Source organism: Semicossyphus pulcher, unplaced genomic scaffold, assembly GCF_022749685.1.
Source record: "Semicossyphus pulcher isolate SPU_LCO1_2020_fin unplaced genomic scaffold, fSemPul1.0.p SCAF_6, whole genome shotgun sequence".
Taxonomy (NCBI): Eukaryota; Metazoa; Chordata; class Actinopteri; order Labriformes; family Labridae; genus Semicossyphus; species Semicossyphus pulcher.
In genome coordinates, this window is record NW_027211737.1 from 7,525,645 (window position 1) to 7,553,633 (window position 27,989).

Below are 27,989 nucleotides of genomic sequence, written 5' to 3' on the forward strand. Positions count from 1 at the left end.
TACCCAAAGAACAAATCTCATGCTCTAGTTTTAAAAATGTGAATATTTAGTGTTACTGTTTTGTTAATCAGATGTGTTACAGATTTGGACCGGACAAACAAGACAGCATTTAGCGCAACTGTAACAGTGAGCCTGTACCAGGAAATACATACGTGAATAGCACTTGCTCCCTTGTGCATGCAGAATCCCCATTGGCCTGATGGATAAGGCCCTGACCTCCAAAGCCAGGAATTGTGGGTCGGAATCAGGGGTGTGTGCTGGGCTGATGACCGAGATGATTGACCTGTGCAATTTCAGTTTTCAGATAACCAACTATCTCTGGTCAGACACAACAAGGCATCTACAGATGCTAACAGATTTCGACAGACTATGGGAAGGAATGACAACACTAAATTGACAAAATATTTAGTTTATGAACTGTAAAAATCCTTTATAATAAAAATAAATATAAGTTGCAGCCCCTTCTATGACCACTAAGTTGTCAATACCAGCTACTTTGAGAAGCTTTAAATATTACATCATCGTTTAGAATCTGGCAGGAACCCCCCCCCCCCCCCCCCGTGTCTGTCAATACAGTAATGCCATACAGGATATTCATAAATAAAGCAATGTTTTCTCAACCTTATAATGCCCTTCAAATTGTTTTGTTTTGTTCAAATGACACACAAGCACCTGATGCACTGCATTTTAGTGATTTAACAAACACTAATTTACAGAAACTGTCTACTTGAGGCTTTTTTCAAAAGTTAATCCAGAAAGAAAAAAATAATGAGAAAAAAAGCCAGAAAAGGAAAATAAAAATACAATACAGGAATAAAAATACAGTAGCCTGTAATAAAAATACAGATTTGTCTAAACAGAGGCATTATGTAAACATGAATTCCAGGCTGCCTTCATCCTTCTATCTTTTTTGAAATATATGATCTTGATTAATAATTTCCTGGGGCTGAGGAACATAGTACATTGCTTGAGAGCGTTATAGTTGAAATGTAAAAGTCCAACAGCAGATGGCAGCATTGTACTGAGTACGTTCAGGGCATAAACTGGATTGGCACCACTGAAGTTGCAACAGAATCGGGATGACTCAGTCCATGCATGTTTAATGATTTGCAAAGGAAATAAGGTGTTGGATTGTTGGTCGCTTAGTTTTACTTCAGCACTTGTTATTAAAAGCAGCATTGCGGAAGAGAAATTTAATGCTGTATATTTTTGCATATGATTTGAGTTTATCAGTTGAGTATGAGATACTTGCAAATCAATCAATTTAGTGTATATTTGAAAGAAAATACACCTGGAAAGTGCAGATTCTTCAGAGGAGACTTCACTACGCACGAGCCAACTTTATTTCCGGCTGTCTGTCAAACTAGCTGTCAAACACGGGCGCGAGGGGTTGTGCTCCCGCTGCTCCGTCATTCAGGAAGTCCAGACCAACTGACAGCACTTCGCAAAGTCACATCGACATCTTTAGAGTCGGACTAATTATTCCTGAAGTGCTTCTCAACCACAAATACTTTTACAAAAGGTGAGTTGCTGTTTTTCTCCTCTGTTGTTGTGTTGCTGTCACAGTTCCCCCCCCCCCCCTTAACGGTTAACTGCTCGCGCTATAGCCTCGCGCACTCTAACTGAAATGACACTTCCTCTTGTCTCAACGGCTAAGCTACTGTAGCTAAATGCCAAAGCGGTTAAAGTGGATAAAAACGAGCAGTGGGGCTTAATGGGTTGCACCTGAAGTTGTAAATAACCACCGCCGCCTGGTTTCGACGTTGTTCGGCTTGTTGTTTGAACGACACTCCACTCAGAGGTGGTGAGCACTGAGACGAGCAGTATCAGCCCGTTGGGGTTAAGTGCGTAGGTTTGCTCTTTAAAGGTCTTTAAGCGGAGTACATGTTTGTTGATTGATGTGTTTCTGCACCTGCTACAAATCTACGCTGATATTTGGATACGTACGTTGTGAACTGACGGGGGAGACGCTTTGCTGTTTGGTTTGTTCCTCAGGGGGTGAGTATGGAGAGCGAACGGATGACAGGTTGTAATGAAGTGTAGAGCTGAGGGGGGTTTAAGCCGACGAAGCGGCTGCACGCTATGTTAACTTGTCCTAGGTGTTATTTTAGCCTTGTCATGCAATGTGGTCCACCAGTCTGCGTGAGTGTGTCACATCCAGAACGACTGTGGTACCTTCCATTGCATCCTACATTGTTGTGAGTGAGATTTTACTATCAACGTTCAGTCACAATGGCTTCGATTGAGACGCTGTAACGTCCACTACACATGGCCCGAACCACATTTTTACTACATTTACTACGTCTCTGTGCACTCATTTACTAGACGACAATTATATGCATCCTTGACACTTTTGTTTTTACGATTGTGAAATTATCGTGCATGTTTAAAATGCACAGACAACAGGGACAGCACGTCATTAATGTCTTTTTTCTTTCTGGTTTCGACGCCACATGAAGGCATCACCTGTATGTGAAACAGTGCTTGATTAAATAACCACCGTTATAAAAGTAAATGTAGGCTAACATGACGCGCTCGAAATGGCAGATGCACATAGCAAGCTGAGCACTAAAACCCAAGCTGACCCAACATGATGTCATCTCTTGTGAGTAGAGCGCATGAGTGAGAGGCAGCAGACCTGTGTCTCACTGCTAAACTGTGTCAAAGATTTGTTTTAAAACGCATTTAATCCCAAATTATGACTGTATTGCGCCTGCATGTCATTCAAATCGATTTTTTAGAAGGTAATGACTTAATCTCTTTCAACTCACAGATGCCAAGAAGGGATATTGTGTGTATGTAAAATCCATATTTAAGTCATTTTACACACATTTGTTTTGCAGAATATGATTAAGCTGTCTTGAAATATGCTGAGTAAGTACTGCCAAACTGATGTCAGTTAAAAACAAAATTTAATTCTTAGCTGTTAGGGTTTTTGCTTTTCTTTTCATCTTTTTGGCTTAAAGTCTTTAGACACTACTTGCTGACATGCTTTTGTTTTAAGGGCACTGAGCTATTGTGCAAGACCTCTCCATAGCTGACATCACCCATATCTACTAGGATATATTGCAACCTATTGACGATGAAACCAAGTGAGGGAACAGAAAGTGACACACTTCCTTGTTGTTGATTATATCCAGGGCAGATCAGCATCTATGATTGCAGTTTCACTGGGCAATTTGCAGGATAATGTTTCATTCATTATACAAAATAATACAATTTATGCTAAATCTCTTGTAGAGTTTTGGACAGAAGTGAGGTCAGCAGCAGGTCAATTTTTTAACCGTGCTTGCAGGGAAACTTTCTAGCCTAAAGTAAAAGAGCCAAGAAGTCGAAAACACATGAATCCCCATACTTCTTTGTTCAGTGTTTTGGATGATTTTTTCTAATGAATTCTAATGTTGTCCTCTGCTTTGGTATGACTTTTGGATGATTCAGGTCACTGTATGTAATGTGACAACAAGCTTCCTTCAGACAGGCAGAGGCAGCCATAAGCATACTGCTAACAGTCATGTTTTTTTATATAGCTGTGTGAGAGATTATTGAGACGTTAGCCAGGGGTCTTCTCATGAATTTGCACAAATCCCTTTGGTGTTGTGTGTGAAAGTGCATGCTGATGGATGCACTGGGAAAGGACACATCAGCTGCTCCTGACAATTGGCTGATGTGGCTGTCAGAGACAGGGGGTGGGGTCTTGGTGTGAGCCAGACATGTTCATCATGCTGTGGCCATGTTCACACTAAAAGCAGCTGCCTATCAGCACATAGGACTGGCTTAAACAGGGCACAAGATTAGGCTTAACTACAGTTGTCATACACATTTCAAGGTGAAAGCATGCTACGAGAAGAATTTTTCGTATCAAATTTTTTTATATTTACAAGGCTTTTTAAGCTATTATCTAACTCTAGGGAGTTAGATGGTGCCACCATTTTTAATAGACCTGAGTTTTCACCACTGACTATACACGAAACTTTAAGTAAGTGTTGTGTCCATTCACCAAGCATTATCCAAATACACAATGGACATCATGAAAAAGCATTTTCATTCTAATCCTAAAATATCTTAACAATTTTACGTGTCAGACCAACGAGACCAGTTGCTGATGGAGCAATTATTGAGATGGAATGTACATAGATCTCTTCTATGAGGATTTTGCACCAATATAACTATCCAAAGGTAGTCAGATGGTTGCTTTCTTTGACAAATAAGTTATTTTTGAATGCAGTCGTGATAAGCCCATTTAAGTGCCTTATTGTATGGGCAGACCAGCTAAACCTTTTTTCTGTGAGGCATGTAAGTACAAGTGTTCCAAGTTGCCAATTAGAAAATGGAGGTAAAGAGGGGGAGGTATGGAATGGCACCTGACATTACACTTGAGAACATTATAGCCTAGACAAGGTGTAGTCACATTCTCAGATGCAAGTGAAGATAAACCCGGATTGCATAAAGAGCCTGAGGCAGCTGTCCGAGTGTGAGGATATTCTTGACAACTGAACTACATGATGTGGTCAGACCGAAGTATAAAATACCAGGGCAATCAATCATTTCTATACTCTAGGAACCTTTAATGGTAATCAGACTTTAGACTTAGACTTAGACTTAGACTTAGACTCAACTTTATTGATCCCTTTGGGATGACTCCCTCTGGGAAATTCAGTCTCCAGCAGCTTATACAGTACAATACAATAGGAAAGAATCAGCACACAGAGGGTAAAAAATAAAGATCAAAATATATATATCTATCGATATATATATATATATATATATATAAGAAAGTACAATATTAGATAACAATATATATATATATAAGAAAGTACAATATTAGATAACAGTATATATATATATATATATATATATATATAGGGCAATGAAAGAGGAGTCAGAGTTGACGGAAAGTTTTTTTTTTCTATTGATGTCTTTTACAAAGTACCTCCTTTCTATGCAGTATGATAACATGAAATAATTTGAACTTTAACCCATTTCTTCAGACATCAGTTGCAGTCGACTGTGCAGAGGACTGTGGGTCAAAACAGCTGAAAAAGCATGCTGGCTTGTATACTGCAAAATGTGACTGGATGAAGTTGAACCACCTTGTATTTTTGATATAGTCTACTGCATTTGACATACAAGTTTTGAGACATAGTAAATCCTGTTGTTGCACAGTAAATAGTGTAAGTATGGGTATTGGAACAAGCTGTACTCTTTTCAGATTAACCACTTTGGAGGGCATGACCAAGAGGCACCATTTTTGGTTGGGAAAAATTGCTCGCTTAGTATGGATGAAAGACTGAAATGGACAAAAAAAAATGCATTTTTAGAATATAGCCAGCTTGGCATAGGCATGTCCTAACGTTACCAGCTTATTGACATTGGCTGGGGAGGGTTTAAACCCCTGACCTTAGGATTAATACATGTCCAGCTCTGTAAAGGGTTTGGATTATCTGCGTGTTAGTTAGGTTTAAAACCACAACAGAAAGTACACGGGGGCCTCTGCTTTCCAACTTTTTACCACCAAAAAGATTAAGGATGGCTGTTACAGTAGTTACAGCCATCCAGTTAAATCCAGTAAAAGCTTGCAAATTGCATTAAAAGAAGGCAAAGCAGCGTGGTATAGAACAGTGTGGACTTCTTCATTTTTAGCAATCAGATTCAGACACATATGGTGCCAAGTACTCAATATGCTGCAGAGTGTTTGAAAGTCTGTTCTGTTTCTGAGTCTAACCTCTGATCTTTAAATCTTTACATTTACTTCACAAAGAGTAAATAGCAGCAATATAAAGGACAACACACTTTGCACTCCTCAGTCATAATCATTTATTGTTTCTGCAGGGGCAACAGGTATAGAATACCTGCATTTTATATATAATAGACAATAAAAAGGGCTAACTTTATTAAAAGATGACATTTTTGGATGGGAAGCACTTATGTTACTTGTATTTATGAATATAGAACAGATAAACTTTAGCAGAATGATAAAGCTATGCTGTCCACATTCAAGGTTTTCAGTCAGACATCAATCAATCCATCGTGGCTGGTACTGTTGTGGCCAGCAGGCATAACAGTGGTGATTTGAAGCAATTTGAGTAAACATTATGAATGGGCAGTGCAAGCTTTAAAACGTTACACTTGCATCATCAAAAAAACATCTAGTTTGATGATTAACCATTTATTTAGCTGAGGCAGAAAACAGTGAAGACAGATAATGTTACTTAAATATTAAATTAAATTTAAAGCCCATCTCTATCCCACATTTTATTGTACTTTACCCAAGGCAACAGCTGTTTTTTTCTGCACAACAAATTATGAGTGACACCCTGTAAAACAGGCTCCAGTTGTTCCAGTTGTTGGTGTGACCTCTATGTGCCTGCTGTAACTTGTTCTCCACAGCTCTTCTAATATGCTGCGGTGCCTAATGCAATCTCTTTCAGTCTCAGTTGAATCCTGACATGTCTAATTTAAGAACAACCAGAAGGCATACAGGCAGGCTTTTGGCCTTAAAGAACCTGGGATAATTTTAATTAGCACATGAGCACTGTGCTTTGGACAGCGTCCTGTGTCTACTGTGACCTCGTAACTGATGCCTTACCACAGTCAGTGACTCTTCCTTCCTCCTCTTCCTCATGTATGGGGTCATATGGATGTCAAAGTTAGCAAGTTTATCTGTTCTGCTGTCGAAGAACAGTGACAGGCCCACTGGCAGGCCTTTATGACTTATAGCTTGCCTACAAACTTTAATGAGTTTACTGGCTGTGCTAGGTCAGCTCTACATATCTGGGAGACAGCCATTATGATACGTATGAAAAGTTGAGACCCTTGTTGCCAGTGCAGGAAGTATTTCAGGTTTTGTTTGCATCTAGGCCAACCTGTTGACTGCACCGGTGAAAAACTGACATTTCTCCTCCCTGCTGACTAATCCATCTCAGCGTCCCTCACAACTGCTGAAAGGGATAAACTTTCCTCCACTTGCATGTGACGGAAGGCTGACTTGTGAAAAATATATTACAGAATTGTCAGTTTAGCTGCTGCTACAGAGCAGTTTGGTGGTTTATGCAACGGTAGCAGAGCGCATCAAATATTAAAGCGCTGCTGTCAGGCTTAATGTTCTGCAGTGATCTGGTTTAGCATGTCTAATATAGGAATGCTGTCTCAGATGACAAGGAGAATTATGCCCTCCCTACCCCCATCTCTCCTCTACCAGCAGATGTGTTAACGCATACTGCTTTAAATTTTGATTTCAAAAGAAAGCAAAACTCTCCAATGCTGCAAGATCATGGTCTAATGAAGCCAGCAAGAGAGGAATCCAGTACAGATATTTGGTAAAATAATTAATCTACAGTAGCACTTTATTTAATTACCCAATCATGAGGACTGCATACACATGCCCATGTTCCCAGCGGGTGCATCCATAAGCCTTCGTCTGGTGCGCATAAAGGCAGCGTTTGTAGCCAAGGCAGACTCAACCATCCATCTATTTAATTGATTAAATCTGTGTTTTTAAAAAGAACAAAAAATCTGATGTTTTTAGGGTTGGACTTTGACCATAGCCCGATGACCCATAAGTTAGACCTTTGTGGCCCCAAAATATTACATTTAGGTGTCCCCATTTTTACACAGGGTTTTATCTCCACTTTGTGAGGTTTTGCCATCGCACTATTCTAAAAACATCCTGATTTCTTCATGTTGGTGTTAACAATGGCTAAAGCACCAGCTCTTTAACCTCTCCTATAGCAAAAGAGAGTGGTGTAGACTCCCTCATACTGCAACAGGAAAAAGCCTCTTGTGATCTGTGGCTATTTCTTGTTGCTTTTTGGCTTTTAAAACTGAAAAATGCAATATTATTTTCTTTGACATTGATTAGCTATCGGTACAGCTTACATCGACACTGACCTGATGTGAGTATAATGTCAAGTAAGATCCGAGCACATTCTGATCCGAGCACATTTTATACATAATCTCTGTTCAACATTTAAAACATAATGTTATGTTTGTGATGTTTTTTATCTCAGACATGACTGATGCTGAGTCCCCAGTGCTTAAAAATATTAGCGTCTTTTCTTGGTCTGGTTTCAAATCCATCTGGTTGTCAATAAAGCCATGATCATGATCAGTCTTTCATCTGCTTTACTTCTGGACTTGATAGAAACTGTGTATTTGCACCACTGACCATGATAGGAGTCACAGGGAAAATGTGAAATGGATCTAGTCATGGCCCAGCAGCTGGTGCAGACCTGAGTCATGGCCTTGGTCTACTGAAAGCTGTCTCGGAGGGGAGGAAGTCACGGCCCAACAGATGTCTCATCAACAAATGCCTCCCTGGTGAGTGTGCCACTTCTGCTGTTCACTTGCCACCTCAGCCTGCTGAAAATGGTCTTTGTCTGACCAACCGCTTCAGATCTTTGGTGAGCAGTAGGATCCAGCTGTCACACACTGAAGTTGTCCTGATGAAAAAAATGTGCATGTTAAGACATTTATTGAGGCAATTTAAAGCTAGCTTTGTGTCTAGAGGCACAGGCCAGACTTTATTCACCTGGCAGGTCTAATCTCTTTATGCCTCAGAGTGAGCGATAACAGTGGCCGGAAGAATTATGTTTCCGGGGGATCCGTCCATCCTTCCGTCTGTTTGTACATCGTGAACACGATACTGCAAGGAGGCCATGAGGGAATTTCTTTTTTTACACAAACTTCCATTTGATAGATAGATGCATCAAAATTAGGTGCTCAAAGTTGTTTGTTTCAAGAAACAATCACTTGGCAATAAATCAAGAATTCATAAGCTAATTATGACACTATTTCAAACAAATGTCTACCAGGATAAAGTGATGCAGTGATGCTTTTTGTGAATGCAATATCCCAAGTATGACTGGAGAGAATATCTTTAATTTTTGCACTTGGACTTCAGTATGAAGTGATTAGATTTTTATGTTCAGAGGTCAAAGCTGATTGTCACTGTGACCTCATGTTGGTCACATTCTTGTGAATGTTATAAGAAGGGTCTGTTGAAAATGACATCTTCTGCAGAGAAACACCAAGATGGAATGACATTACTTGGCATTATGTCCCTCCTGTAAATGATTGTGTTTAATGTTTTAAGGGCACTATATTCTTAAAAATATTGAATCAACAAATATATCTCCCTACCCTATCCAGGCCACAGTTAAACTGATGGATGTAAACTGCAACATGACTAGTTAGAACGAGCATATAACGTGAGTCGGTAATTAAATTATTCTGTAACGCCTCTCATAGTCTTTCCGCTAGCGTGACATCTGGCTAAACTTGTTTACCTCACACAAAAGGATGTGTTTTATACCAAAATGCAGAACAGATTGGTTGTCAAGTACATCATTCTTTCCTGTACATTATATGTACTGTTCTTCCCCTCATTGTTTTCTTCTTCAAGCAAACTAAACCCTCTGTCATAGGAGAGGCATTTTGGCAAGTCAGCCTCACTGGGTGTGGGAGGTTAGCATGAGCAACTTGATTACAGCCTTTCATTAGAAACGCGCCTCCGATCATCTGGCGAGGTTGCAGCTGTGACCATGAGTTCGCCCCTCCGCCCCCACCCCCACTCCTCTTTTCAACCCCCATTATGTCCGGCTACATCTGTCTCCAGCTCTCCTGTGAAATCTCTGCTCCTCCATGACTAGGCCAAGTTGAAGTGCTGGGGAATTACGAGCAGCCATCATCATCACCCAAAGAGACATCACCATTGCTGATGGCTGACTTGCCTTATCTCTGCCCACCACCACCCCTCCTGGGCGTAGGGCTTAATTTAGCTCGGCAGAATGACGGAAAGGGCTCAGCCAGGAGTATTTTTAGAACTACATGGTTCACTTTAATAGAGGTCTTTAAAAAATTGAAAGTGTCATGTCATAGGACTGCAATTTGTGACCATCCCACTGACTCTCTCCTGCATGCAAGCTGCTGGGAAAACTCCAGTATGCGCTGCTAGCTTAGTAGAGTGGGGCATGTCAGCGTGGCTTAGGATGCATGATTGTGATGGACACATTTACTGATGTGAGTGGGGGTGAGGTAATACACTGCACCACACGGGTCTATTTTGGGAGCTTCCTTTGCCTGCCCAAAGCGCTTTTGTGTCTGGCAGTTCTACATTATAATTTCTACTCGGCGCCTTTAGAACATGTTTCTGAACCTGTCTTTCATGTTTTTCTGGTGCCATTGCTGAAAATGTTTCACTGTTGTGTTGTTTGAACACTTCCATGACTGTGCAGCAGTGGTCGGCGTGGCCATTGTTGGTATTATTAATTGACTGTTGATAGACGAGCTTTCTAGGCGACCTTTTTTGGTTTTGGCTTCCACTGAACCTGATGTAAATGCTTGATAACTCCTCATCTGTTAGGTTACCAGAGTCTGTGCCAAACCCACCCCATCCCCCCTCCCCAGTCCCAAGAGAAACTAGGCCTTTGCCCAAGCTCTGCACAGCCTTAATGCTGTGACTGGACAGCCTCCATTGGGTCAAGTGGAGATTTGCCTCTGATGAATCTGGGGGAGATTGTGTTGTGCTCTCGCCAGTCTGCAGCAGACTAAATGTGACTTAAATTTTGTATTTTTTGGTTAAGTCTGTGGCTCAGGCTGACTGAATATGTTTACTGCTGCCCACCAATAATGTACAGCTATAAACATCTAGGCTAGAAATGATGAAGGTTACACTATTTCTTCTGAGGAATTGGAATACATAGCTATTTGCGTCTTCCATAGTTGCTGCCATTCTCCCTATTCATAGAGCAATTTTCCTCTGATATCACACTAAGGACAAAGTATGATAGAAAAGCATTGCTTTTTAAGTCTAATGTTAGCTGTTGTTTAAAAGTAGCCAGTGGATTATCAAATGTGTTGTTTTAGCTTGAAATACCCTCAGGATTTTCCTTTGACGTCAAAGGAAAATGGATCATTGTGAATATAGTAAATTATCTCTCTAACTGAGCTTTTAGTTATCCCCTGATTCATCAGACTGGATGTGAATGGTGTGTCATACTGCATGAGGGAACATAAGAGTTTCACATGAGGAAAAAAAGAAGGAAAAGAGAGCCAAAGCACGTACTTCTGTCACTCTTTTCTTGCTTAATAGTCCATGCTAGGATAGCTTTGTATGTCTTTGTGAACCCAGAAAGCCTGAGGTTAAACTGAACAATCGTCCAATTAAACTGTGACTCGGAGGAAACTCTGCCAGTCAACAACACAACCCACTTCTTCCCTCACTCATTCTTGGTTTAGTTTCCTCTCAGACTTGCACACACACAAGCTCTCTCATCATACACAAACACAAATGAACCAGATGTGCAGCGCTGCAAAGGCCATGAACCCTCAGATAATTGCAGGGATGATATTGTCCCAGAGGGCCAATGAGGAAACGGTTAAATTACCAGGCCATGAGTGTATCAAAGAAGCCGATGCATGCACACACCCTTTCCTGGCTTTTTATAGAAGTCAGCCGTTATGACCTGTGTGCAGCTATTATTTCCTGGTGTGATACAGAGGCCATGGAAGAGAGGAAATCCTATTGTGCAATGTTAACCAATTCACAGTGAAGGAGCAGGAAGCAGGCCAATTTAACAATTGGATTAGATGCCGAGGTTCAGGACACTGTTCTCAGTAATAAACACACGCTGGATTTTATTGCTGATAAACTTTGTGATTACTGTAACACATAAGATAATTTAGGAATCATTCATTGATTAGATTTTCAACTGTTGATTGCATCAAAGTGCAGAGGGTCAATGTGAGAGAAGATTTAGTCACACACAGCAATCCGGGAAACTTAAATCCACTAAAAACCCAAGTCTACAGTAGCCTTCTAACTTTGTAATTTAGGTTATAAGCTTCAATCCAAAACTAAAACAAATCATTTAAGTTTCTGTAAACTTTCCTGACATTGGGATTGAGTTAGAAGTGTACTCTTCCATACTTATTACAAAAGTAATGCATTTATTTTCACAGGAAAAACAGCTTTTCGGCCGTTTAAGCCAGCATTAGTGTCCTCCTTGGGCCAAGAATTGATGGCCACAGGTGTTTAGTTTCCCCCGCGATAGTCAATTTTAGGATTTGGGAGTTTAGTGTGGTAGTAGTAATACAACACTAGCTAACACCATAGAGCTATCATTTAGCATTGCCGTCATAGCTTTAAGAACAAAAAGAGGAATCTCAGCTAACATTGCATGTTTGTGTATGCTAACTGCAGACTGTGATATGGATAGGAAAACATTTTGTAACTCACCATACTGTGTTTAAATGAACAGAAATCTTTTTTAGATGGCAGGGCTTCTGATTGTGACTCGGCTGACGTAAACATACAGTTTAGGTCTGCACACCACTGACTGTTACTTGTGCACTGTTGAGTGTGAAGAGTGTGAAGCTAGGCGGATGTCAACCAAAACGTGATCTGCCGTGCCCACACAGTCTTTAGAGAAACAGCAAATGAGCTGCTTTTTGAGCTAGGTTCTTTAATTAATATTAAGATTTACTTTCAGTCAGGGTTATACGGGTGCTTAATTAGACTCTAAACTTTGATATCATAAATGCATTTTACTATTTCAATCTAATTTACCAGACGCTTTAAAGAAGCAGGAACTTAATGCCAACACTTTCGTACACATGACTTTTATGTGTAGGTCAACATAAACCTGATTGAGAGCCAAAGTAGACAGAGAATAGGACTACAACATGTGACACTCCTTTACATCCATCTATTCTAAGAGCTTTTGTCTATCTATTTCTGGCTCTCATTCTTTCTCCTTCCTCTTATCGCTCTGTGCTATAAATAAAGGGTTCCTGTTATTAATTTATAGCCCTTCTGTTCTTTCCCAACAAATATTTGCAATATAAAGATTCGCTCGATTAATAATTGATTGGCAACACACATAGGACTACAGGGTGTGGTGGACTGTAGGGGTCATGAAGCCTGATCTGTGATGAGATCAGACTGCACAGCTGAAGTTGAGGACAGTGTTTCCCACATGTACACTTTGTTGGGCAGGCGGCACAGGTAGATTAATGTACACCAAAGTACATTAGCGCGAGGTGGAGAGCCAGGTGAGCAGATTAAAGTAGTTTGTGAGTAACAAATTAAGGTGGAGCGCTAAGTGCAAATAAAATGTTGAAATAAGAAATAACTTAACCCTAACCTGTCATTTTCTGGGGGGAAACATTGATTCATGTAGTGATATTTACTAAAAGGAACTAGTGACTGCTCTCCGAGTTCATTTTCCCAAAGAGATAGGGCGTGAGAGGTTGCAAGAGTTTATAGATCCCTCCAGGAAAATGAAAGGAAACAGAAGAATAAATAAAGAAGAACAGGCAGTAGGAGGATCTAGCTGTGTGTCTGACTTGTCCTTTAGATATGAAACCTGGCTAACCCTTACAGCATTTTTTTTCAGCATGTGTCTTGAAGTGAGAAACTTAACCGCTCAGCCAGTATGAGTGAATTCTCTCAGACAATACAAGACAACAAATGATGCTGTACACAAGACTCCAAAAAATTGTGAGAACCAATTTTTTAATGACTGTTATAACATTTTGTAGACTAATTGAATACTTGAAGATGTTGCCTGTAGTCAGGTCAGACTTGATCACTTAGTTTCACACACAATTGTTTAACAGAACTCATCAATACTTCAGTGCCTGGGGTTTTGAAGAGCCAGCGCTTTAACTACAGTAGGCTTATTGATTCTTTTTATGTAATTGGCCCAACCATCTACAGTTGTATTTCTTGTACACAAACAAACAACGCTCTAAGCATGGAATTAGCAAACAAAATATTTAGTTTAGTGACTTACTAAACCACAGTTCTGTGATGTTGGTATTACCTTACAGTCATCTGTGTGGGTAAAATCTATCCTCCACAGGGCAGATATTTAATTTTTCACTCCCTCTCTTTTTAATGTGTGTGTGTGTGTTCAAAAAGAGGCTTGGATGAATCAGTACAGATCTAAAAGAGGAAGGGGGAGGCTAAGTTCTGAGCCTGAATTAATTCCCAAACTAATTGCGGGCAGACTTTACAGGGGATAAAACGCTGAAATCCTAAGTCCTAAAACCCATGGGCCCTCTCCCACTCCGTGTAAACCCCAGCGATGATGTACATAATTTATACTGTCAGTGTATATTTGAAAAAGAAGAAGAGGAAGAGGCAAAACACAAGGGAAATGACTCAGTGGCCTAGATGCATGTTTCCTTTTTGGGGTTTCCTCTGCTTCATTTCCTCTCCATGTCTTTCTCTTTCGTTTTGGCTGATGATTCTCTTCTCTTCTTTTAAAAGGGCAGACGCCGGGAGGTTGTAGGTTAGCATGCTTTAGCTTCTACAGATTCACATCCATTGACCTGTGTCGGCTGGATGGGTCAAATTACCCATCAGTACTTTTTAAGTGCTGTTTTGATCAAGGTTGTTTGACACACTAACAGCTCTTCTATGACATTCATCAAATGAAAACAATGTGTGAACTTTGTCATGTTAGCATTCAGTGAGCAAGGCAAAGTTTGTGGTGTTTCTCTTGAACCACTTGCAGACCTTTACACACAATCCCCAGAGCTCATATTCCATGTTTTCGACTCCTTCTCTTACAGTCAACTCAAAGCCATGGGCCCCTTCTACTCTCCCTGACACACTAGTGGTTGCAAGACGTTTTTTTTCCAGTGTATTATGATGCTGACAGCTCTGGAAGTCCAAGCCATAAATGTATAACTGTGAATCATAACATCCTCCGCCATCCCATGAGAAAAAGGCTGCATGACATCATCATTTTCCCTGGCCTTCAAGAAAGTCTGAGAGGGCGTCTCATACATCCAGCATGGAATCCATTCGCTGAGCTGGGAGATTTAGAGTAGACTCATGTTCATTGCGTTTACTTTGTCTGATTTTGGCAAACCTTGGATGGCAGATCCAGAAAAGAAAAGATTTAGATACTCCCTCAGGCAAGGGATCTAAATCTTTGTTCGCCATCCCTTGCAGCAGATCCCACAATGTGGGGGGAAACAGATTTGCTCATCCTGTCCAGAAAAAGTGGACACATGCATGGATGGTAGTAGCTTGAAGCCAGAATCAGACAGAGAGTGAGGTGCATCACACTGCCCTTTTTGTCAAAGCCTACAGTTTGAAAAACAAAACAGCTTGACACCAAATCATCTGTCCTAAGCCTAACCGTGATTTTGCTGTGAGGTAAATGCACATATCTGTAGCCTTTCCATTGGAATAGACAATGTGGAATGTAACGCACACAATGTCGGCTGTTTTTCTGCCCCGAGTTCATGTATTTTCAACTAAGGCATTCTGAGCACTCCTGCAGAAATAGAAGGCACTTAAAGCGTCCAAAACACTGCCTATCAGGGGCATACATTTATTTATTTTTCTTTACATTTCTGTCTTTATATATTTTTATACTTGATTTTTTGGGGGTGCTTTTTGCCTTTATTGGATAGGATAGCTGAAGAGAGAGTTGAACCTGCGATCACTGGTCAAGTACTATGACCTCTGTACATGGGGTGCCTGCTCTACCAACTAAGCCAAACTAGTACCCCAATAATTTTTAATGTCTGGAAGAGTTCAGTTATAACAAAAATCAGATTTTTTGTTGTTTTTTGTGAGTAAAAACTTTGTGTGTAACTGGCTGTGTTAAATGGGCCCATGCTACTGTCTCGCATCGATTGCAGGCCCTTGAATTGATTAAAAAAAAAAAAAAAATACTGGGCAGTCTCTTTGATATCTGCAAATATCCTATCGTTTTATTTAATTCTGTATCATGATGAGACTTTACACCCCTACAGACTAAAAAGTCTCTTTGCAAAAAGTGTGTACTCTCCGATTCGCCCCATGTCTGCCATTCATGGCACTGGAGCAACACTCACACTCCAGATAATGGCAGCTCAACCTGTCTGTTAATTTTAGTCTCTTTAATATTTTATTATGATAAAAAAAAAACTCAGCGAGTGGCAGCTGCATGTCCTACTCACTGTCATAATGTTCTCTTTTGCACTGCCTTCACTACAGAGCATGCAATAGGCCTCTACTAATCTTTCTGCTGCTCCTGATTGGAAAATCCTGTTGGGCTTTAGAGTAGCACTTCACTCCACGCTCAGCCCTCCCTATGTACACGTACAAATATGCACACACACACACACACACACACACACACTTGGGGCTGAAACTAGATCAGCTGGTGTGTACTTCCATGAGCAGAAGCCCCTCTGTGTGTTCATGCACGCTGCTGATTAAATGACTGTAGCGCTTCATGTAATGATTACATGCGTTCTCGCTGTACGTGTGTGGCTGTGTACACGTGCAAGGCGTATGTGTGTTTGCACATTCTCTCTCTTACACTCAAACTCTCTGGTACTCTCATGCATTTTGCATGGCCTTGTGGGAAAGCAGAATGGGGCTACAGCGGCAGGATGACTCACTAGCCGGTGAAGGCATTTGACCACAGGCACTTGTTACTGTGGTGTCGGGGATGCAGCTAGGACTCGCCCAGCACGCGTCTCCTCTAAGGCACACATGCAACGAGTTCTGGAGTCTTTGAAGGGCCAGAATAGTTGCTGTGGGGGGGCTAAACCTCAGCCATGACACAGCGGGAGCAAATCATAGTTAATCTATATTTGCTGTCATGTGGCCTTGATGTCGCACAGCCCCAGACTGATCACTTTCACTGCTATACGACCCTGTCTACCACCATTTATGAGCTCATATCCGTGTATCCACCTGAACATTTGTTATTAGGTGCAAACCACCTAGGTTTCCAATTATAATGTGCACTTCAACATTGCATTTTTCTTTCTATTGGTATGTTTTTTACCATTTTCTGTGCAGGCATGTGTGATTCCAGCACTATCATGTGTTTGGGTGTGCAGCTGAAGAGTATTTTTGCAGCCACAATGAAAATCAATACAGCAGGGAATTGATAGTGTCATAAACAGGCCCTGGGTTATTGCCTAGTCGATAAGGTCCATCTCGTCACCACAGTCCCCAGCTGAGCCTGGCTGGATGTGGCCAATGGCAGTGAGTTATACACACATTGACAATAACACCAGCACTTATCGAATGGCCTGTCTTTGGCATTCACACCAGTTTAGCACAAACAACAGCACTATGTGTTACAAAGGGTCAATAGAAATGACCTCAGCGACTGAACCTTATTGATATTTACCCTTAATTGTTGTCTGGCCTCTTCTCTTCTCTTTTTTGTGAAACAACAACAGGGAGAACATTTTATTTAGAGCGTAAGAGAAGCTGCTATTCAGATACACCATTGTTTTCCTCCGCAACAAGCTTGTAGGATATTTTGTGTAAACTTAACACATACAAATTTGGTAAACGACCTTATTTAGATTTTTCCTCTTCAAATCATCCTCCAGCTGAGAGAATAATTTGCTTTGTTCATGTGACTGGCTGCTATTTTTGATTATGCTGTTGGTGTAAGCATGCTAGAGCAGGGGAAATGTCCCAGTGGGAAATCAGTCTGAAAGTTGAATAACAATGTGTTGTTTTATTTTTAGATTGTTTTAAATTTCTTTCCCCTGAAGTATTCTTGTAGTATTAAAAGTGCCACGCCTGAAGTTTCCAGTTTGTCCTTATTGTAATGCTACATTTTTCTTACTACCTGTCATGCTTATGCACAAATCATACAAAGTTTAACTGGGCCCCTTAAAAATCTGAATCAACTAATGATCCAAATACAATAATTGCAGAGGAGTGTTTCATTATCACATTGGTGCAAAGACAGTGATACCATATAACAGGTACATACTTAATCCTTTGTAACCCTGGATGAGCTTAGTATTGAAGCTGTTCATTTTTGTATTGAAGGCTAAGCTGATGCAGACAGACTCGGGCAGATTCTCTGTTGAACCCTGTGACCTCCAGGTCAGTGTTATGGATTAAATTTGGCTTGTGTGCGGGCCAATGCTTTACAGATTAAACCCTGTTAACCCTCTGATTGACTGGTCTCCAGTCACCCAATCCTGTCATTAACCCCTGATACAAGCTCATTAGCCAGCGGGATCACCACCTGAGCAGGCCACAGTGAACGTGAAGGTGGAAGGGAAATCTTTTGAAGACAGTAGGCTAATGCCTATTAGGAAATGTTTTGCCATTTGACAAAAAGAATTCTATCTGGATTGTTTCGTAATGATTTGAGATTCAAGTCTTCTATTTTGCTATGAAGTAATCTAATGATCATGAAGCCATGAATGTGTCTTTCAGCTGCGACACAAAAGCATCATGCTCGGTAACACAAGACAAACAGTTAAAACAACAGCGCAGCGCAATAATATTTCAACTCCCTAAATTAAATTTAGAGGGAACTCCTCTTTGGGAGACACTTGCTACCATCTACTATATATCCTCTGTGGTTTTGTGCTGTGCAAATATTAGTTTGTGGCCTCTCACAAGTGCAGTATTAGTCTGGTTGAGAATGACACCAATTATTACAGGGAACATTTGATAGGTGTAACCGATGAGGTTTCTCTCTGTGTGTAAACTGTAAAAACTGCTGTTTTGTTTCATGATGCCAGATGGGCCTGTCAACTCCGTGGTGATCAATTGGATAGAAAAAAAGGGAAAAATGTTCCTGGGACACAAAATGATTCAGGTCACATTTCTGTTACTTTGGCACGTTTCACGAGAAAGAATGGATAATTACGTTTGTCCTTAACAATCTTGTCTTCATCCCACTCTTTATTTCTCCTTCTCATCCCCTTCTCATGACCTCTTTGTCTTAATTTAAGTCGAAGTTGCATTTTTGCACATAACACACACACAGTCCTACTTGTCCTACAAACTCTGCCCATAGGAAAGTGTCATTTCACATACTCATACTTTCCTACTCCTACTGACCCACAGCCAGAAGCGAAGCTAATGTAGGATAGATTTTGTCCAAGTTGGAAAGAGAGGATCTAGGTTACGGAGTACACAGCTGTTTTTTTTTTCAGTCCTTACACTCAGATCTGCGCCTGAATGTCTCCTGCTGCTGCTCTGCTAATGTGCTCCTCAAGCTATGCCTCGTCAGTACACATGTTGTTATTGGGGTGATTCAAGTTTTATTTTTTACTCCACATTCTCCCGGGGACAATGACTAATACAGCAATGCTTAGGTGCACATGTACAGACTGTCTCTGCAAATCACTTCATCTTAATTGAATTGTTTTTCGTAGATAATTTTCATCAAATCCAACACACGTGCACGTTGGTGTTTGTTCAGTGAGTCAGCTTAGAGGAGGTGGCGCTGGTGGAGTCGTGCTTTTAAAGTAATGAACTGGTACTGTGCGGGGCCTACGAGGGCTTTCAAAAATAGAGTTTGACCAAAATGATTGCCCAAGAGAAAAGAAATTACATAAACATCAAACTCCCACATTTGGACATGTGTTTCACTGCAGGCTTGTCATGAGAGACACATGGTGTTCCAGGGAGCTGTCATCATGCAGCAATAAGGTCTCGAAAAGAGTGATGAAGATATTAGTAAACAGTTTTACAGGACGAAGTATGAGTCAACATGTTTTAATAATTATGGTGTGCATTTCAGAACTTTTATGGAGTATATTTTAGCGCTTTTAACTCGGTCAACAACCATTATAATATATGAAAGTATTGAAATCTAAATCAAAGGAAAAAAATCATACATGTTTTCTCTTCTGATTTAGTGAAATAAACACAAAATATTGATGCAAAACAATTCTGAATGTAGACGTATCATAATTCTTTTTAACCTTCCAGAAGATATCTAAAATGTAAACATTTGTTAGGGACATAAGTTATGCTCATGCTATTATATTCGATAAATTGTCAATGAGTGTACAACATGATGACACGAAAGAGGGAAGCTTTACCTGTATGTTGCAAAAAGGGTGAATGGTCAAGCCAGGGCCATCCACGCTTTAGCCCCCCAACTTTTCAATGCACATTCTTAATGACATCATTAACAAGCGTACAACATGATGAAAGACTGAAGTCTCATACTTCTGCTGTAAAAACAGTCGACTCTTTCGCTATTATACTTTTCAAACACAAAGTAGCAAGCTTTGTTAAGATCTTGAAGATTAGATTTTCCAGAAATAAACAATGTTTAATAAACGGGGAACACATTTTTAGTTAGATTCTTTTAGCCTTTTCAAAAGCTAAAGTGGTTTTATAACATTATAAATCTGTTAGTGTTTTTTCCCCCATCTTACTACTCTGCATGGATTAGCTGGATCACAATCTTTTATATGATCTGAAAATGAAATAGGTGTCGTTTGAGATCAAGGTTCAGCTCATGTCGTCACTCCTTTATTGTTCTTTGTCAGCTCTTTAGGAGGCAAATCAGGTGCATCTCAGCACCTCATTTTCCAGTTCCCTACCAGCAACCAGCCCTACGATTAACGGCCACCTCAACTGCTGTTTCCTAAGGCCTCCATAAACCATTTAAGAGCAATAACAATCACTGTTAAATTGGTGGTTATAGTAGATTACAGGGTACGTCAAGTGAAAGCCTATGTAGCCTTCTCACCATGTAGCATCTGATTACCTGTTTTGGTTCAATTGCAGCTTCAATTGCAAAAGGTGCCGTGCTTTCCTGCTCTTTAGCTCTCTATCCTCTTCTGTGTGTGTGTGTGTGTGTGTGTGTGTGTGTGTGTGTGTGTGTGTGTGTGTGTAACCTGTGGATCCTCATAACACTCAATCCCTGCTAGTGGTACCCAGGATGAGCAACCCCCGGCTCCTCCTCCCTCACTTTCTCTGATGTGCAAAATTGTCTGTGAGGGACTGTTGAATAATTTAACAGCATGGTGACGGCGCTCTGTGACACTGCACTTAGTGTGTTTGCTTCTTTCATTCACTGTGTGTATCTGTGTGTGTTTGTATTTATCTAAAGGGGAGGGGTTTGGGAAAAGACAGTGCAGAGATTGATTTTATGTGTGTGTGTGTGTGTGAAAGACTGTGTGGGTTTGGAATAAGCAAGACAGCAGACCACACACACTATTGACCAGGTTGAATAAAAAGCTCAGCTGAAAAGGCGCGAGCACTGATAGTTGCCAGAGAGGATGAATGGCTTTAATAGAGAAAACTCCAGGCTTCACTCCAGAGGCACAGACACACACACTGACCCCTCTGGATTCATGGGATCGCTCTAAAGAAGCTTCACACTGAATGAGGGATGGTCTTTGTGTGGCAGAATGTGTGTGAACAGAGCTGTGCGTATGTGTGTGAACTGGCCAAACATATGCCTTCTGTTAGATTATCTCTAAGATTTTGATTTAGCTGCAAGGACTTTGCTGTTTTCACAACATCAGTGAACCTCGAGGCACTGAAGTAAATGCAGGTTTTCTTTTTCTTTTTTTTCAGTGAGGCGACGTTATTATACCCTGTACGAAAGCCACATAACTGCACCCTTGCAGACTCCCAAAAGAAACTGGTCGGTAGTTTGTTTGGCATTCATTTATTAACTGTTTTGTTTCAGCTTCAAGAAGTTTTTGGACAAAAGTTAAGATATATCATTTTTTAAGATAAAAGGGCTGCGACTTCGAAGTATTTCAATGTTGCTCTAACGTGTAATTTCTTTCTCATTTGACCTTCTGTGTTGTCCAAGAAATGTCCCAAAATGTCTATTACGTAAGTCTTGTTTTTCCAACCAACGGTCCCAAACCAGAGAGATAAATTTAGATGCCGGAACAGGTCTATAATCAACTTTTTGGTCTATCTGCAAATGGCTGGTATAAACACAAAAAAATACTGGCCAAAGTGTTTTTTAACTGGCCGTAAAACTGTGTGATAAAAGATGCCATTAAAAACAATTTGATAACTCAAAGCAAAACTATTCCACAGGGTCCGTTCAGGGCACGTTCCGTCTGCACCGCGGTTCTGGTTCTGGTCCGTCAGACGGTGCGAGCCCTCGCCCACAGGAAGTGTGTCTGATCCGCAGCGCAGCGGAGCGCTGGCCCAAGCAGCTGGATTTGCGAGATCACAAGATCGCGGGAGAACGACATTATCGCGCGAGAATTGCGTGTTAAACAGAGCATAACACAAACAACAGTTCAGTTTTCACCTCTGAGGTTGATTATCTGCTCATTTGGAGATCATTCTGTGATTTTTGTGATTGTCTGTTGATCACTATCTATCGCAGAATGAGGTAATTGAGCCTATGGCCCACTGATGAAAGCCTTTACATTTACAGTATTACAGACTGGGTGTCACCCAGCAGTGGTTGGACTGCCAGAGAAGGTAGGCGGAGCTAAGCGGCTGCTTTTCCGGTTTCTGCAAGAGTTGCGAGTAAACAGTAATCTACTATGGCTGAACAAACAAAGAAAAGATCGATGACTACAGATACAACTTCAACAATAAGTGAAAATCCAAAGAAAAAGAAACAAATTGGATGCTCAGATGAAGGCAAAAGATGAAGATTTAGATGAAGTCTAAAAAGGAAAGCGACCGTCAGCGAGGAAAATCAAGAGTTACAACCGGAGCCGACCGTGGACGTCTGGTTAAATTAGGAAGTGTTCTCTCGTGATTACCGGTTATTGCCAGAGGTACTGCCAAAGAGAACACAACTGAAATCTTCGAGATTAGATCTTTAATGCATCCATGTTGACCCAGAGTTAGAGCGATAAAGTAAGCCTAACTATAGCAACAATGAACAGCAATTGTCAATCAAAGAATTGGTTAATGTCTCATCTCACATTTGGAAACATGCAAATTGTGGACCTGGAGCAGGAACCTTTGTACTTAAAATTAATCGGCTTTAAAAAAAAGAATTGCAGCTAAATCAAATTATGTGGGGGATTCCTCCAAAAGGTTGCATGTACGTGTATGTTTGGTACGTGTAGGTGTGAGTGATTAAATCATTATGGCGAAATACAGTGCGATAACAAGCAATTTAAAGCTTCATAATGGAGAGGGATTATCATTCCCCTATAGCCCCTGGCTACTCCCTAACACCTCACAAATGCCACTGGCTAGCTTAATATTGCATAGCTGCCACTTTACACTTGAATCCTATAAATGGACATGTGCGAAGAAAAGCCAGTGTGAAAATATTTCCCACGTGTGAAGGCTTTCATGTGTAGTGGTAGTGCATGTGCTATTCTACACTTTAATACCCTGTAAGTCTGCATCATTGCAAGTGGCTTTTCTACATCAATATGGAGATTAAGATTGATATTGACCTAAAGCTTCAGGGCAGAAGACAAGCTGCACTCCTCTGATTAGTTGGGTGGTGGGAATGATTTGTCTCAGCACTATCAAGAACCAGAGTACCTTTATTGATATCACTGGAATAAATACACAAAACAGGCTTTGCACGATGGTGATACTTTTGTATTCATCAAATATACAGACAGTGCCTGGGGATCAGACGTTTGAGGGAATCTATTTTGAGATCTCTCCGCAAATGGGCAAGATTGGACCCTAAATACCCCAATCCAGATACCCTAGCGTGAAATAGAATATCCTAAAATGTTACCTAATGAAGATCCTTTTGGGGATCTTTTCATATATTCAGTGCATATTTGATGTGCATCTATGATCATTTTTTGGGGGAAGCTTTATGGGTCTGGAATATCCAATACCTAACCCTGCATTCCTGCTTTCATACAGATTAGGGTTTGAACAAACTGTTATGTTTGCATCTCGATAAATCAGTAAAGATGCTGTTTACATTTTATATTTACATTCCATTAAAGAATTCAGAAAAGGTGTATAACGTCTAAAATAGTGAGCTGTAGGGCTGTGAGGTGCTGGTAGACAGATGTGGTCACTTTTGGCTAGCCATTTCCAGTCTTAATGCTAAGCTAAGCTAACCAGATCCTGACTATTGCTTCATATCTAGCATACAGATATGACTCAGTTAACAATTTAATATTACTCTTGCTAATATATTATAAAAGTGAATATTATTATTTATCAAAATATCAATGTTTTTCTTTCAGTAACTATTTGTCCTTAGCAGTAGGCTAAACCATAACAGGTTGAATGCCCACTATGTCTGTGACTATGCATGTGGTACCTGTTCTCTGTTTATTGACTTGTTCAAGGGCAGCTCTCGAGTTTTTGTTGGAGGGAAGATCAAAGATCAAAGTCTTCCCTGAAGACACCGATTTGTTTTTTTTGTCCCTCCTGTTGTTAAAGTCACGATTGAAAGACTCACCAGCTGTAGAAGGTCATTTGTAAAGTTTTAAACATCTACAACACAAGTGGAGTACCCACTGAAGTTTGGGCTGTTTTGCTTTTAGGCAACAGGAGGAAATCTCTTCAAATAAACTAAAGCTTTAGAGTCGGCCCCGGGGTTTTAAAGTCGGTGGATAGGCCACTTATTTGTCTCCTATTTGTCCCTCAATCCACCAACACCCACATTTATGTTGGCATTAGCCCTAAAGCTAATCTGAGAAGGTAACAGTCTTTGGTGTGTGTGTGTTTGTATGCACGCATGTCTCAATAGTGTCACTAAGCTCCAGAGATGAGAGCTGCCCCGAAGTCTCCAAATCCTGCTTTACAGAGTCGTGTGTGTGTGTGTGTGTGTGTGTGTGTGTGTGTGTGTGTGTGTGTGTGTGTGTGTGTGTGTGTGTGTGTGTGTGTGTGTGTGTGTGTGTGTGTGTGTGTGTGTGTGTGTGTGTGTGTGTGTGTGTGTTTGTGTATTCTTCACTGTGTGAAAATGAGTCACAGCTATAAAAATCCACACCATGCCGCCCTGGCAGGATAATCAGGACATAATGTTTAGTTTCTTTCTATCTCCGTGGATTAGTTTATTTTCATCCGCAGAGAATTTTGCGTATTGTGAAAATGGTCTCATATTTGGTTGTCTCAGCTTTATTTAAAGCAGTATTTCACTGTGGGACTTGTGATTTAAAGCACACCTAGCTCCAGCATGACTCATCAAAAGCCCACCTTAGCCATTATCCGGCACTCTGGGAACCCTCAAGTGACACTGAATCTCATTATCATTGATTTAAATTCAAGCAAATCAGGGCTCAAAGTCATAACAAAGACATAAAGTATTCTAACAAGTTGTGTATTTGTTTACAGTGCTTTGAATGGAAACATTAATTCAGAATGAAATTAAATAAGTCCAACATTTTTGATCTACTGATAGCGGTGAGCAGTTAGTAAAACAGATGCTTCTTTAGTGACTTCCTCACAGTGGTAGTTGGCTGCTGGCAAAGGTCAATCACCACCTTTACCCTTAATTGCCCAGGTAATCATCCGGGAAGTAATGTCATCGTGGAGCAGCCAGGTCGCTAGTAAACATTTCACAAACTTTTGGAAGTTTGTATGTGTAAAACTAAAACAGAAAGAGTCCTAAAGTTGGCCAAAGTCCTTGTTTGATACCCGATATCAAATCCAGCTTGATGAATTGTTTGGCCAATCCCTCTGAAAGCTGTTCTATTGGATTGTTTTGCCCGAGAACAGAAATGCAATACAAGGTTGTCGAAACAGTTTGCTTCGCCAAGTTCTGCCTCGGAAATCGACGGCTCGTGAGTCAGGATTTATGATTCATACCACAGCGTGTGTCATGTAACAGGAGGAACGGAGAGGAGGAGTTGGATATCAAGATTTTTTATCATTAGCCGATGCACCGACAAACTTTGTCAGAAAGCACCAGAGATGTTGTGATGTTTATCTTACTGTCTATGGTACAGCACAGTGTGTATGTACAGTATATTGTCTGAAATGAACCCCACAGGCCTTAGAAGATGTAAAAGTTTGCTGATCCGATGCCCTCACTTTGAAGGTCTGAAACTCACTCTCTCAAGGATACCAACACAATATTTTCTATTTCTTTAACCGTGTATGTATTCTCTCTCTCCCCTTTCTACTAATGGTTATAGTTTGTGAAGAACCTGGTGAGCACTGTCCAGTTATTTAAGCTGTCTGCTAGAGGCAGCTTAGTATTAACCTTACAAAAAAAGGAAGGTCTGAAGATCAGGAAGTGGATCGCTGACTTTAAATCCCTTTGCTTCCTTTTGGAATCTCTCCTACTCCTATTTAGTTTTCTCTTTCATCTATTTTCACGTCTTTGCTGTTTATGACACTGTCACATCCTCTGCGACTCTTTTTTAGCTACTTTCTCTAACATTTACTGTGTTGAACAGATTAATAAAGCCCTGCCTCAGACCTTTGTAACCTGGTCTTTCCTCAAACACACCTTTGCTTACTGTCTCACTGTCTGCCTAAAAATCTCTTTGCCTGTACGGTATTGTGTTCTATTGTATTATAAAACACTACTAAGACAACATTACTACTTTATTACAAAAAGCATTTATGTAATACCATGTATAATATAATGATGTTCTTTGAGACGTTATCCTACTGTGCAACCCTGAACACAACACCATGCGCACAGACACACACGTTGAATTCATGCTCAAAGTGACACTTGGCTGACATTGCATGGCAGTATTAGGTATGTTTTAACCACAAGGCCACAAGTTCACCATGTTGACCTTTTTGTTTATTTAATGTGGACTTTGTTCTTTCGTCCCACTCACAGCAAATGTGCATAAACAGGTGTTTTTTAAGGGATCATCCAACATTACAATTCTTAGTTACTGAGACAAATATAAAGGTTATGATAGACCAGCTCCTGTCATGTTTTAAGACTTATAAAATTCTCTGCTTGAAATGAGAAATTGTGTCTGATATGTTTTCTTCTGCAAAATACGTTTAATTACCTTGTAAAAATTACCTTGTTAAAAATCCTCCCAAAGCATCTCCTCCTTCTCCCTCATTAAAATTCTTGAATCTGCAGAGGCCCCGCCCACTATGTACTACGTTTCTCCTTTCGTAAAATTACAACTGAAAACAAAACAAGTCTCTGCCATTGTTTAGTGGCGACTTGTTGAAACTTAGCGAGCTTGAAATGTAGTAATTAGTAGCAGTAAAGTTAACGTTAGTAGTCAGTAGTGAGTTTGCAAAAATTATGAAGACAGTTACAGCTGGCTCGCACATCGCCGGAGTGGTTGCCATAGGTTACACATAATGATATGCATAGCATCACCCCATCCATTAACAGGATTGGCTCCTTAGGTTTGTGACGTCTCAAACCTGCCAATCTGAAAACATGTTGTTCAGCCTGTCCTTGGTACACTGCAGTTTAAAAGCAGACAGGCCCAGCCATGGAGATGACTGCTGATGTTGTCCCTGACATGAAGAACACCACATGGAGATGTTTACAAGGTTAAACACTTGATCTTCACTGGAGGGGGTCTTTAATAATCAGCATAGATCTGACCCAATAGTTTGGTTATCATTCTGCTCAGCCAAAAAAAGCTAATTTGTTTGCTTTAAACTGTTCTGTTAATAAGATATTAACATCAGTGGGCAATATTAAGTAACTTCTCTAAATCAAGTAGTTTTAGCTACATTTCTGGCCTGTAAAATGTTTAAAATCTAAGAAGTGAAACAGACTTTTCTTTAATGGCATTCCGACAAAATCCAGATTTTGTTGCAATGCATTTAAACAATTAATCAACTTTATTTCAAATCAATTTGCAGATAAATTGAGTCGGAAAATAATTGTTAGTTGCAACCCTTGAAAGGAGAATTTGTGCAGATTGAATCTTTATAAAAATCAATTTAAAGGCCTCTTGAAGATGGACCTCAGGGAAAATAACACACACACACACACTCTGACCCTTCCACTTTTTCTCACTTCTCTCTATCTATCTTTACCTTTCTCTTGTTCGTCGGACACAAATGCCAAGCCGGGTGGAGTGAGCGAGGCAGATGAGAAGTGCAGCCACAACTTCCCCAGAGGCTCATGCAAGCGTCAGTTTGTGTTATAAATCATTCAGGGACACTCAGAAGGGGCACACAATACATTTTTATCCTTCTTCTCTCATCCCTCCATCCTCTTCCCTTCTTTTATTATTGAATGCGGTTCCTCTGAGCACCCAATCTGCCGCTCGGCACGATCAAAAAGAGAGAGGAGGTTGGAGGGGGTGAAACCAATAAGACAAGAGGCGAGGGTGCAAAACTGTTAAAATGGGAGAGGTGGAGGAGGAGAAGAAAGGAGCCGTTACAG

The 27,989-nt window shown here is 40.5% G+C and overlaps 1 protein-coding gene across 2 annotated transcripts in view; it reads left to right on the forward strand.

The window, feature by feature from the left end:
• The first annotated feature begins 1,412 nt into the window (after positions 1-1,412).
• taok3a (TAO kinase 3a) overlaps positions 1,413-27,989 on the forward strand; it is a 77,783-nt gene continuing 51,206 nt past the window's right edge. Inside the window, exon 1 of one of the 2 annotated variants that reach the window (XM_069682831.1) lies at positions 1,413-1,522. The gene's annotated coding sequence lies outside the window, so the exon portion shown is untranslated. Of the gene's footprint in view, positions 1,523-8,167; positions 8,317-27,989 lie in introns of those variants that run through there. The other variant, XM_069682832.1, reaches the window with a different exon arrangement.